The sequence below is a fragment of the Artibeus jamaicensis genome, unplaced genomic scaffold (assembly GCF_021234435.1).
Source record: "Artibeus jamaicensis isolate MK-2021 breed Jamaican fruit bat unplaced genomic scaffold, CSHL_Jam_final scaffold_461, whole genome shotgun sequence".
Classification (NCBI taxonomy): Eukaryota; Metazoa; Chordata; class Mammalia; order Chiroptera; family Phyllostomidae; genus Artibeus; species Artibeus jamaicensis.
Window position 1 is genome coordinate 16,409,562 of NW_026522045.1, and position 13,289 is coordinate 16,422,850.

General features: G+C 37.4%; 1 pseudogene; it reads left to right on the forward strand.

Annotated features, from left to right (window-relative positions):
* The first annotated feature begins 12,148 nt into the window (after positions 1-12,148).
* Positions 12,149-12,861, forward strand: LOC119051670 (pre-mRNA-splicing factor SPF27-like; annotated as a pseudogene).
* Positions 12,862-13,289: the final 428 nt, after the last annotated feature.

A 13,289-nucleotide genomic window follows, 5' to 3' on the forward strand; every position in this document is an offset into this window, starting at 1 on the left:
TATGTGCAATCCTAGGACTTTTATGGTGCTGTGACACATATAAGACTTTTATCCATCCTGAGTTTATTTTGGTGTATGGTGTAAGTTAGTGGTTGAGTTTCATGTTTTTTCATGTAGCTGTCCAGATCTCCCAACACCATTTTTTGAAGGGACTATTTTTACTTCATTTTATGCTCCTGCCACCTTTCCAGAATATTAATTGACCACAGAGCCATGGGCTTTTTTCCTGGGCTCTCTCTTCTGCTACATTGTCCTATGTTTCTGTTCTTATGCCATATCAGACTGGTTTTACTACACTGGCCTTAAAATATACTTTGATAACAGGTATTGTGATCAATCCTACTTTGTTCTTCTTTCTCAAAATTGCTGGGTCATTTATGGTTTTATACAAATTTTATAAAGATTTTATTTATTATTTTTAGACAAAGGGGAAAGTAAGGAGAAAGAGAGGGAGAGAAACATCAATGAGGGATTGCCTCTTGCATGCGACCCTCTGGACAACCAGACCCCAACACAGGCAAGTGCCTTCACTGGGAATCAAACTGGCAACCCCTTGGTTTGAAGCCTGGCACTCAAACTACTCAGCCATGCCAGCAGAGCTCCATATAATTTTTTGAAATGTTTGTTCTAGTCTGTAGCCATACCACCCTGAATGCCCCTGATTTTGTCTGAAATGTTTGTCCTATATCTGCGAAATGTGTCATTCATATTTTAACAGGGGTTGCATTGCATCTATAAATTGCTTTGGGTTGTATGGACATTTTGATATATTAATTTTTCCAATCTATTAACATGGTACATGCTTCCATTTATTAGTATCTTCCTTAATTTCTTTCTTCAGTATTGTATAGTTTTGTGAGTACGGCTCTTTTCCCTCCTTGGTAAGGTTGATGCCTAAGTACTTTATTTTTCTTGTTGCAATAGCAAAGGGGATATTTTTCCTGATTTCTGTTTCTGACATTTCATTGCTGGTATACAAAATTGCTTTCAAGTTCTGAATATTGACTGTGTATCCTGTTTTGCCAAATTCACTCATTATGTAGAATAGTTTTTTGATGGAGTCTATAGGCTTGTCTATGTATACTATGATGTCATTTGCAAAAGTGACACCTTTACTTCTTCCTTTCCAGTTTGGATGCCTTTTATTTCTTTTTTTTTATATATATATCATCACCGTGGCTAGAATTTCCAACACTATGTTCAATAGGAGTGGTGAATGCAGATATCCTTGTCTCGTTCCTGATCTTAGTGGGAAAACTTTTATTTTGCCCTCTGAGTATAATGTTGTCTTCAGGTTTCTCGTATATGGTCTTTATTATGTTGAGGTATATTCCTTCTACTCCCACTTTGCTGAGTGTTTTTTGTCATTAATGGGTGCTGAACCCTATCAAATGCTTTTTTTGCATCTATTCCTATGATCATGTGATTTTTGTCTTTCATTTTGTTCATGCGATGAACATTTGTTGATTTGTTAATACTGTACTTTCCTTGCATCCCTGGGATGAATCCCACTAGATCATGGTGTATGATCTTTTTACTGTATTGCTGGATGGAGTTTTTCAATATTTTCTTCAGGATTTTAGTATCTATATTCATCAATGATATTGGCTTGTAGTATTCTTTCTTTGTTGTCTTTATCTGGTTTTGGAATTAGGATGATGCTGGCTTTGTAAAAGGAGTTTGAGTGTCTTCCCTCTTCTTGGATTTTTTGAAATAATCTCAGAAGGATAGGGAATAGCTTCTCCTTAAATAATTCATAAAGTTCTCCTGTGAAACCATCCAGTCCATGACATTTGTGTGCTGGAAGTTTTCTGAATATTGCTTGAATATCACCAGCTGTTATTCCTGTCCATTTATTCCTGTGGTGTCAGTTGTAATCTCATTTATGATTTTTTTTATTTGGGTCCTCTCTCTTTTTCTCTTGATGAGTCTGCTTAAAGGTGTGTCCATTTTGTTTATCTTTTCAAAGAACCAGATCCTCGATTTATTGATCCTTTGAATTAATATTTTATATATTTTATTTATTTAGTTTTAGAAAAAGGGTAAAAGAAGGAGAAAGTCAGGGAGAGAAACATGATGTGTGAGAGAAACAGTGATTGGTTGACTCTCTCAGGCTCCCTCCTGGGGACATGGCCCACGACCCAGGCATGTGCCTTGACTGGGAATTGGACTGACAACCTTTCGGTCCACAGGCCAGTGCTCAATCCACTGAGTCACACCAGTCAGGGGTGAATTGTTCTTTCAGTCTTTATTTCATTTAATTCTGCTCTGATCTTGGTTATTTCCTTCCTTGTACTCACTGTGGGCTTTGTTTGTTGTTCTTCCAGTTCTTGAAGATGTAGTGTTACATTTTTTATTGGTAATGTGTCCTCTTTTTTAAGTAGGCCTGTATTGCTATGAACTTCCCTCTTATGACTGCCTTCACTATGTTCCATAGATATTGAACTGTTTTATGTTAATTTAAATTTTTCCAGGAACTTTATTTCTTCTTGATATCATTGTTAGCCCATTCATTGTTTAATAGCATGCTATTCAGTCTATGAATTTGAATGGTTCTGAGTTTTTCCCTTGAGGTCGGTTTCTAGTTTCAGGCCCTGATGGTCTCAGAAATTTTTGGATATGATTTCAAATTTCTTGAGTTTGTTGAAGCTTGTTCTGTGTTCTAACATGTGGTCTATCTTTGAAAATTTTCCCTGTGTATTCGAAAAGACTGTATTTTGCTTCTTTGAGATGAAAAATTGTGTGTGTGTGTGTGTGTGTGTGTGTGTGTGTGAGAAATATAGGGAACCATTCCGCATGATGTGGGGAATGTAGTTCAACCCTTGACTCAGAAAACTAGTGGGGAGCGAGTTGCACATAAGACTTGAGCCCACGGATTGGTTTTCCATAGAGAATCAGGTCTGCATTGTACCTATGCTGCTATGAGGCTTGCTTTTTGCTAAAACTCCCTCACCCTGAATTAAGGCAGTAAATGTTTACTCTATATCTTAAAAGTAACTTTCTAAAATCTGTGCTAAATCTCTCAAGTTTAAAGTGTAACCAGTTCAATCACTTTTCCCCTTGATCTGCAACATCCTTGTCTTTGAAGTAATTAGCAATATCCTTTCCTTTCTTATCTGTAAAAGGTGATCACCTACAGTGAACCTGTGCATAGTAAATGAGGACAATCCTCGATGTAATGTACCCAGAAAAGCAATAAAAGCCTGTCCAGGCAGGGGTCAGGGCCCTCTCTCTCACTTAGACAGTGGCCATGCCATCCCTTTTTCTCCACAGGACTTCTGTAGTCCATGTGAATTTGTTCACCACAGCCACAACACACAGACTCCGCAGGCCAGTGTCTTTCATTCATTCTATGAATGAAAGATTTTCATATATATATGAAAGATCGATCTACTGAGTCATTCAGTTCCACAATATCCTTGTTGCTATTTTGTTTGGAAGATCTATGCATTGTTCAGAGTAAGGTGTTGAAATACCCTACTATAAGTTTGTTGCTATCTATCTCTTTTTTGAAGTCCTCTGAGATTTTCCTTATACAGTTGGGCATTCCTACATTGGGTACATATATGTTTGCAATATTTATGTCTTCTTGATAGATTCTTTCCTTGAGTATTATGGACTATCCTTCTGTGTCTCTATTTATGGACTTTGTTTTGAAGTCTATTTTGTATGATATAAGTATTGCTACTCTGGCATTTTTTCTTTTTCATTTGGTAGGAATATTTGTTTCCAGCCCTTCACTTTCAGTCTGTGTAAGACTTTTGTTCTGAAGTGAGTCTTTTGTAGGCAGTATATGTTCATGTCATATTTTCTCATCCATTGAGCTATTCTGTGTCTTTTGATTGGAGCATTTGATCTATTTACATTTAAGGCTACTATTGATAGGTACTTATTCATTGCGATTTTTCCCCTTTGTAACTGTGTTCCTCTCTTTCTCATTTTTTTCTTTACCTTGTTAAAGCAGTCCATTTATCATACCTTGCAATGCCCATTTGGTGGAGGTGTACTTTTTTAGGCTTGTTTTTTCTGGGAAGCTCCTTTTTTGGCCTTCCATTTTAATTGAGAGCCTTGCTGGGTAGAACGGTCTTGGTTGTAGACATTTGTTTTTCATTACTTGTAATATCTGTTGCTATTCCCTTCTGGCTTGTGGTGTTTCTGTTGATAAATCAGCTGCTAGACTTATCAGATTTCCCTTGTATGTTATTTCCTGTTTGTCCCTTGCTGCCTTTAAGATTCTCTCTTTGTCTTTAAAATTTGTCATTTAAATTATGATATGTTTTGGAGTGGACCTCTTTAGGTTCATCTTGATTGGGACCCTCTGTGCTTCCCGTAGTTGTGTGGCTTTCACCCTCTCTGGGTTAGCAAAATTTTCTGTCACTTTTTTTCAGATGGGGTTTCTATCCCTTGTTCCTTTTCTTCTCCTTCTGGCATTCCTCTGACAATTGTTGCTGTGTTTCATATTATCTTGCTGTTCCCTTAAGCTATCTTCATATTTTTTAGTCTTTTTTTCTTGCTTCTCCTTTACTTGTGTGTTTCTTTCTACCTTGTCTTCCAGCTCACTAATTCAGTCCTCTGCTTCATTCAGCCTTTTTGCAATTCCTTCTAGTGTATTTTTTATTTCAGATATTGTGTTCTTCATTTCTTCCTGGTTTGTGTTTATAGCTTTGTTTCCTTTTTCATGCTATTGTAGTTCCCAGTCAGTTCCTTGTAGTAGTCCCTGAATTCCTTGGGCACTCTTATAACCATTGTTTTGAATTCTATGTCTGAGTATTCACTTACCTCCACTTCATCCAATTCATTTGCTGAGGATTCTTCCATTCCTTTTGTGATGGCATTCTTTCTTTTTCTCCCCATTTCAGTTGACTCTGTTTGTTTCTGCAATTTCAGATACTTTGCAAGCTCTCTTTCTGGCATTTACTTCTGTGGTAGGGGTTCTGTGGGACTCAATGGTTTTGTCTCTTTAATGTTCTTGTGTAAATGCTCTAGGGTTGTTGCCCTTCTTCTGTTTGTGTGGGCTCTCTTGTTGTACTTGGGCTTCAATGTTTCTCTGCCACTCTTTCTACCTCCCTTCCCCTCTCTCTAAAATAAATAAATAAACAAATCAATCAATAAATAAAAAGTAATCTTTAAAGTAATCTTTAAAAAATTACTAAATAAAATACATATGTGGTTCATGTTATATTTCTTCTGAACAGTACCGCTCTACAATGTTTAAATGTTAATGACTTTCATCAAATACTCTATTTTAAGTGCTAATCTGTATCTATGTATGATACCTGTAGCAAATGTCATGGGGCTAATGTTCATCATAGCCCAAGTAGCATCTCTCATAGGTCTGTTTTCCAACTAATCTGCAGGTTCAGACACAATATGTTATGACATGGATTGCCACCCCTATTCCTGCACTCAGACTGGCAGTGGCTGGGAGAAGAGCATAATCCAAGTAGAGGCTCCTAGTTAGCACATCTCCAAGTATTGTCCCAAATCTCTGATCTCAAATATATTGAACATTTCTGTCTATTTGTAGCTAGCATGCTCTTTTTTAGTGGTGTACAAGGTAGTTGCATGTTGTTTGCTCCAAGAATGCATTGTTCTAAGATTAACATATTCTGCTTTACTTTTAATAACTTCATACAAAAATATTCAGTTGGATACAAAAATGCACATATTATTATAAAAAATTTTGAATGGCATTTGTCATTGAAAAAAAGCCATTGAATTCTTTATATAGTTTCAAATATCTTACATTTTGAATTATAAACAATAATTTTATATTTTGTAGAAACTTTTTCATCAATGATGACTATCCAGAATTTTAAGAGATGATCTTTTAAAAAGCCTTGATCAGGAATTATAAGTAGCTCTTCAAACATAAAACTCTTTCTTTATTCCTTCCTTCGTTTCACAAATATGCATTGAGTACCTATTCTGTGTCCAGAGCTGCTCTAATACATAGAATATATCAGTGAATAAAACAAACAAAAATTGTGCCCTGGCAATTCCAGAAGTTGAAGTAGGCACAAGGACTATTGGCTACTTCTACTTGTATATGCACTTCTGAACAGGTAATGAACTTTCTTATAATATATTGTACCTCAATTCATCTTATAAGCATGCCCTGTATATTGTTTGTTGGTGTTCATTTCTTTCAAAGGCCAAAGATTAATTATTTATGTTCCATGTTTTCACTATTAAAACATAAATTGGGATGTTTGTTTCATTGCCCCTAGATCCCCATTCAGAGATCTGTTTTTAACCTCACCCCCTCAAATCTTTCATTCATAGAGTGGACCAGATCTCATTAATCTGGGACATGCCTAACCTTAATTAGGAAAAACTGTGAATTTGGCTGAAATAATTTTTTCTCATAGAAAAATGTTGAAATGTACCTATTTCATTTCCTTATATACAATTCTTTTATAAGATCTCAAAACCTTTGAGTCTGCCCACAACTCCTAAATTATAATGGCTAGTACTGTCTTCTTGGGGTACCATTTCCTAGAGATTGTGATATTCTCATCTCCCTTATTTGCCTTGAGGATTGGAATAACTCTGAGACATAACATTGGTCTGCAAGTTCTGTCTACAGTTCTTTTTAAAAAGTCCAGGGATCATTATGCAAATGACCTCTGGCACTTGGTATGTGCCAAATACCATTCCAAAGACCCTACAGTGAGTTACACTACTCATACATAAATGGTGCTGCTTGAACACCACTCTGTAAGTCAGTGTTTTTCCCCTTTTTCATGCTAATGCACACACAAGAAGTGGTATTTGCATAGTACAGTGGGGTAAAGTAGAGGGCATCATGGGCATCTATTCAAAAGGGAGTTGTTAGGCTGTGGCTGGTGTAGCTCAGTGGATTGAGCACGGGCCTGAGAACCACACGATCGCAGTTCCATTCCCAGTCAGGGCACATGTCTGGGTTGCAGGCCGGTCCCCTGCAGGCCAGTTCCCAGCAGGGGACGCACGAAAGGCAACCATACATTGATGTTTCTCTCCCTCTCTCCTTCCCTTCCCTTCTAAAGAAATAAATAAAATCTTTAAAAAAAAGGGAGTTGTTGAAAAACACATTTTATTTATACTATATAATTATGAAAATATATTAAGTAAAACAAGATACCAAGCATCATAGAAGAAATTAAATATTGAATTTGATGAAAATAAGAATTTTAACTTTCCTTTTTTATTTGTTTTATTTTATTTTTATTTTTAGTATTTACATATTATTCTCTATTTCTAAATCTATGTCAAACAATAAGTGAATTAATTAATATAAAATATTTAATCTAAATCTTTAAAAACATTTTTTTCTTTTTAAAATTATTTTTTAACTACAGTATTTCTTTTACTCCCTTCCCAACCCACCCCCTGTGCCCCCCACCTCCCTCCGATTTCCACCCCCCTTAGTAGTTGTCCATGTGTCCTTTATGCTTGTTCCTGTAAATTCTTCCTTTTTTTCCCCTGAAATTCCCTCCCCTCTCCTCTCCGGTCACTGTCCCCCTGTTCTCGATTTCAGTGTCATTGTTTTTATTTTGCTTGCTTGTTTGTGTTGTTATTTAGCTTCCTGTTAACAGTGAGATCATATGGTAGTTGTCTTTCACCTCCTGGCTTATTTCACTCAGCATAATGCTTTCCAGTTCCATCCAAGCTGTTGCAAAGGGTAGGAGCTCCTTCTCTCTTTCTGCTATATAGAATTCCATTGTGTATATGTACCACAATTTTTTGATCCATTCATTTACTGATGGGCACCTAGGTTGCTTCCAGCTCTTGGCTACTGTAAATTGTGCTGCTATGAACATTGGGGTGCATAGGTTCTTTTGGATTGGTGTTTCAGGGCTCTTAGGATATAATCTTAGCAGTGGAATTGCTGGGTCAAAAGGCAGATCCATTTTTTGTTTTCTGAGAAAATTCCATACTGTTTTCCATAGTGGTTGTAGCAGTCTGCAATCCCACCAACAGTGAACTAGGGTCCCCTTTTCTCCACAACCTCTCCAACACTTGTTGTTTGTTGTTTTCTTTATGATGGCCATTCTGACGGGTATAAAGTGGGTATCTCATTGTGGTTTTAATTTGCATCACTCTGATAGCTAGAAATACTGAGCATCTTTTCATCTGCCTCTGGATCCTCTGTTTGTCCTCCTTGGAGAAGTGTCTATTCAAGTCCTTCACCCACTTTTTAATTGGGTTGTTTGTCTTCTTAGAGTAGAGTCATGTAAGTTCTTTTTATATTTTGGAGATTAAGCCCTTGCCTGAGGTATCATTGGCAAATATGTTTTCCCATACAGTTGGTTCTCTTTTTATTTTAATAACTTAATAACTATTAATGAGATATCTGGAATAGGATGACACATGCTGCTGCCAAGAGAAAAAAAGAAGACCAAAAAAAAAACACACAACAGAATTGAGACCCACCCTACCATTTTCATGTTTCTTAATGTGGTAGACCAAGAAACAATTAAGTTCTATGAAATCAAGTAGGATGGACAGAACCAGGACCTTGAACAAGGTGTTCCCATGATAGTAAGATATGAACTTCTTGTAAAAACACTTTTACAAATGAACTTCCCAGTGAGAATCACCCTTTTAACAGATACTGCTTCCTCATACCTGCCCCACCCAAGGTGGCTCTTTGGTAGATCAAGATTTCACCTGCGACCTATAGTTCAGCCTCCTCCTGCCTGCAGCTAAACTCAGTCCAGGCAAGCTGGTGCCAGCAATTCACCCTACAGGTCATAGATTCCCCCAGGGGATGTGACACCTGGTTCTGCAGTTTCAGCAAGATTACAGGCTGAATTTTTCACATTCCATTGGCTTGTTTATTAAGCCCCACATATCCTAAAACCATCAGAAAATTATCAAGCCCATTTCATAACCAAAAACATAATCTTATAATCTTAAAAATACCTTGAATAGATAAATAGTACTGTGTAATATATGACATACACAGGTACCTGCACATCAACTATCCTTTAATGCACAATTTTCCTTACAGCAGTCTACCCTGATAGTGGACCTCTGCCAGTGCAGTTAACTCTTTCATACAAATCAGCATGCAAAATCTTTTCCAGATAGGGTGCAGATTACATGCAGAAAAGAAAAAAGAATAAATGAGTAGCACTGTATGGAATAGACATTAATTTTCAAACAAGAGCAACATTGGTTAACCAAAATGCTAGTACCTGAAGTGGGTACTTTGAAGGTAATACTTCTCTATGATAAACTCAAATACAGACAAATGTTTTTACCTTTAGATAATTAAAAGTTGAATACAAGATTCAGATTTAAAAAACTCTCCTACTTAATGAAATGCTTGGAGTTTGTTGAGGTTGATTTTTTTAAAGTCAATATTACTTAAAATTTTATTGTCGGTGGTTCCGAATTTTGAAATTTCACATATATACGTGAAAGAATGTTGAAAATGAAACAAAAGCCCTTATGAAGTATGGAATGATTACAATATTCCATTTTCCTAATAGTATAATTTGCAGCAACCTTAACCAATGGAAGCTCAAACTGGACTTTGAAAGTAAATGAAAATGTATCCAAACCTTTAATAAAACAGCTGCAACAAAAGGCAATGCACTTTATTATGACAAAGAAGCTAACCTATGCCTTTTGAACTAGAAACTAATATTTTAAAATTATATGTGATATTTAATCAGTTTCTTTATCTGGCTTCCCTGTTAACCTTCCATTCTATCTAAAATTACTGTCAAATTATAAACAATGAGGGGGTAGAAGAACTCCAGGAGAAATAGGATAACTAAAAAAAAAAAAAGAACCCAAACACTAGAAATAAGTCATTAGAAGAGCCACGAGAGCCTCAGCATACAAATCAGTGGTCCATGATAGTGCTACAAATAAATACAATCCATGATGTTCCAAGGAGTCATCAAGAAATGGTTAAATCAGGTTCAGTGCTATCTGTTGAACAAAGCATGAAATGTACATAAAGAAGATGAGAGATGTTTTAACATTTGGCAAACAAGTGGATAAACTTCAGTTATGTGGAAAATGTAAGACTTCTGGCCAAGATGGAGGCATAGGTAGACACACTGTACCTCCTTGCACAACCAAAAATAGGACAACAACAAATTTGAAATAAAAAAACAACCAGAACTGACAGAAAAATCAAACTGTATGGAAGTCCCACAACCAAGGAGTTGAAGAAGAAACATTTATTCAGACCAGTAGAAGGGGTGGAGACAGGCAGCTGAGCAGAGAGGACTCATGGTACAGCAGGGGCCGGAGGACCAGAGCAAGCAAGGTGGTGGCTGGCAGAGCAAGCAGTCCCACATTCTCATGCAGATAAACTGGGAGGAACAACTTGGGAAGGAGACAGATTGCACAACCCAGGGTTCTGGCACAGGAAAATAAAGCCTCAAACCACCAAATGAAAACACCTGTGGGGGTTGAGGCAGCAGTGAGAGAAACTCCCAGCCTCACAGGAGAGTTCATTGGCAAGAACAACATGGTCTTTAAATGTACACAAACATACCCATCCAGGAATCAGCACCAGAAGGACCCAATCTGATTGTGTGTAGCGAGGGAAGTGACTGAAAACAAGCACAGAATGGAGCAAGCAGCATTGTTCCCTCTCTGACCCCTCCCCCACATACAACACCACAAGCCAGCTACACGGGTTGCCCCACCTTGGTGAACACCTAACATTCCACCCCTTACTACATAGCACACACACTGAAACAAAACAAAATGGCCCAAATGAAAGAACAGATCAAAGCTCCAGAAAAAATACAACTAAATGACAGATAGCCAACCTATCAAATGCACAATTCAAAACACTGGTAATCAGAATGCTCACAGAATTGTTTGAACATTGTTGCAAATTAGATGAAAAAATGATGGCTATGAAAAGTGAAATAAAGGAAAATATACAGGGAACCAGCAGTGATGGGAAGGACACTGGGACTCAAATCAATGGTGTGGACCAAAAGGAAGAAACAAACATTCAATCAGAACAGAAAGAAGAAACAAGAATTCAAAAAAATGATGAGAGGCTTAGGAACCTCCAAGACTTCTTTAAACATTCCAACATCTGAATCATAGGGGTGCCAGAAGGAGAAGAGGAAGAGCAAGAAATTGAAAACTTACTTAAACAAATAATGAAGGAAAACTTCCCCAATCCTGCAAAGGAAATAGACTTCCAGGAAGTCTAGGAAGCTTAGAGACCCAAAGAATTTAGACCCAGGGAAGAATACACTAAGACACATCATTAAATTACCCAAGATTAAAGATAAGAAGAGAATCTTAAAAGCAGCAAGAGAAAAGGAGAGAGTTACCTACAAAGGAGTGCCCATAAGACCTCTAGCTGATTTTTCAAGAGACCTTGCAGGCAAGAAGAGGCTGGAAAGAAGTATTCAAAGTCATGAAAACCAAGATTATCCAGCAAAGTTATCATTTAGAATGGAAGGGCAGATAAAGTGCTTCCCAGATAAGGTCAAATTAAAGGAGTTCATCATCACCCCCCAGCCCTTATTATATGAAATGTTAAAGGGACTTATCTAAGAAAAAGAAGATCAAAACTATGAACAGTAAAATGACAACAAACTCACAGTTATTAACAACCACACCTAAACAAAAACAAAAACAAACTAAGCAAATGACTAGAACAAGAACAGTATCACAGAAATGGAGATCACCTGGAGGGTTATCAGTGGGGGAGTGGGAAGGGGAGAGAGTGGGAGGGGGAGAGAGAATAAGTAGCATAGATGGTAGGTAGAAAATAGACAGGGGGTTAAGAATAGTATAGGAAATGTAGAAGCCAAATTTTATATATATATATATATATATATATATATATATATATATATATATATAAAGACCCATGGACACGAACTAAAGGAGGAGAATGTGGGTGAAGGGGGAGAATGGGACAACTGTAATAGCATAATCAATAAAATATATCTAATTTTTAAAAAAAGAAAATGTAGTCACAGAGAATACCCTGTTCCCTCACAGAGAGCATCCAATTCCTTACAGAGCTCTATGGTAAGCAATAAGAATGATTATCATTTACTAAGCAACTTTACTCAGTGCCTGAGCTAGGTTCAAATCCAGGATTGTCAGGCCCCAAATCCTTTCCATTATTTAGCAACTCAATAATAAAAAGAATACCCAATTAAAAATGGGCAAAGGAGACTCAGAAAACTCAGGAGAACTAAACCTGGCAAACACTGGGCTGGTGGCTGGCAAGGTTGTGGTGGATGCACTGCTGTATCTTGACCAAAATTATGAAGTGCCTGGTATGTAGGAAGCAGTCGCAGTGCTGGTGGAGGAGGAAACTCGCAGATACGGACCTACTAAGAACTACCTGAGCTACCTGACAGCACCGGACTATACTGATTTTTAAACCAACATAATGAGAAATGAATTCGAAAGACTGCCCCCAAACCACTTGAATTGCTCAGTATGAAATGGTATGAACTTCCAGCCCCCTTTTTCAGGTCAGAAAAATGACATCACTGCATGGCAAGAGTGTGTGAACAATTTCATGGCCCACTTGGAGCATCAAGCAATTTGGATTGAGAATCTGGAACTAATGTCACAGCATGGGTGCAATGTCTGGAAAGTACATAATGAAAGTCTAGCTCATATGATTGTGCATGCACAGAAAGAACTCCAAAAGTTAAGGAAACATATTCAAGATTTAAACTGGTAGCAAAAGAGCATGTAACTCACAGCTGATCTAAATGAAGAGAAATGGAGTCAAACTGGGTATCCCTGGTCAGTAAGAATTATGAGATTGAAAGGACTATTGTGCAGTTAGAAAACAAAGTCTTTTAAATGAAGCAGCAACATGAAGAGGCCAACAAAGAAAACATCCAACAAGATTTCTGAGAAGACAAATTAATTCGATGGATAGAAAAGAATGTGGGTTGGGCTTTTCCAGATCAGACACTGGTCTATGAAGGACAACATCATCTTATGGAAATTGCTGGTGGCGTTTAGAATCTATAAAAAGTGGACTATTAATATTCTCTCTGTAAATTAGCAAAATAAAAACGTTCAACTCAGTGGTATTTTTTGCCATTAAAAAAATTCAGCCCTGGCTGGTGTAGCTCAGTGGATTGAGCACAGGCCTGTGAAGCAAAGGGTTGCTAGTTCAATTCCTAGTCAGGGCACATGCCTGGGTTGCAGGCCAGGTCCCCAGTAGGGGACACATGAGAGGAAACCACACAGTAATGTTTCTCTCCCACTCTTTCTCCTTCCCTTCCCTTCCCCTTTCTAAAATAAATAAATAAAATATCTGTGGGGGCAACTTCTTC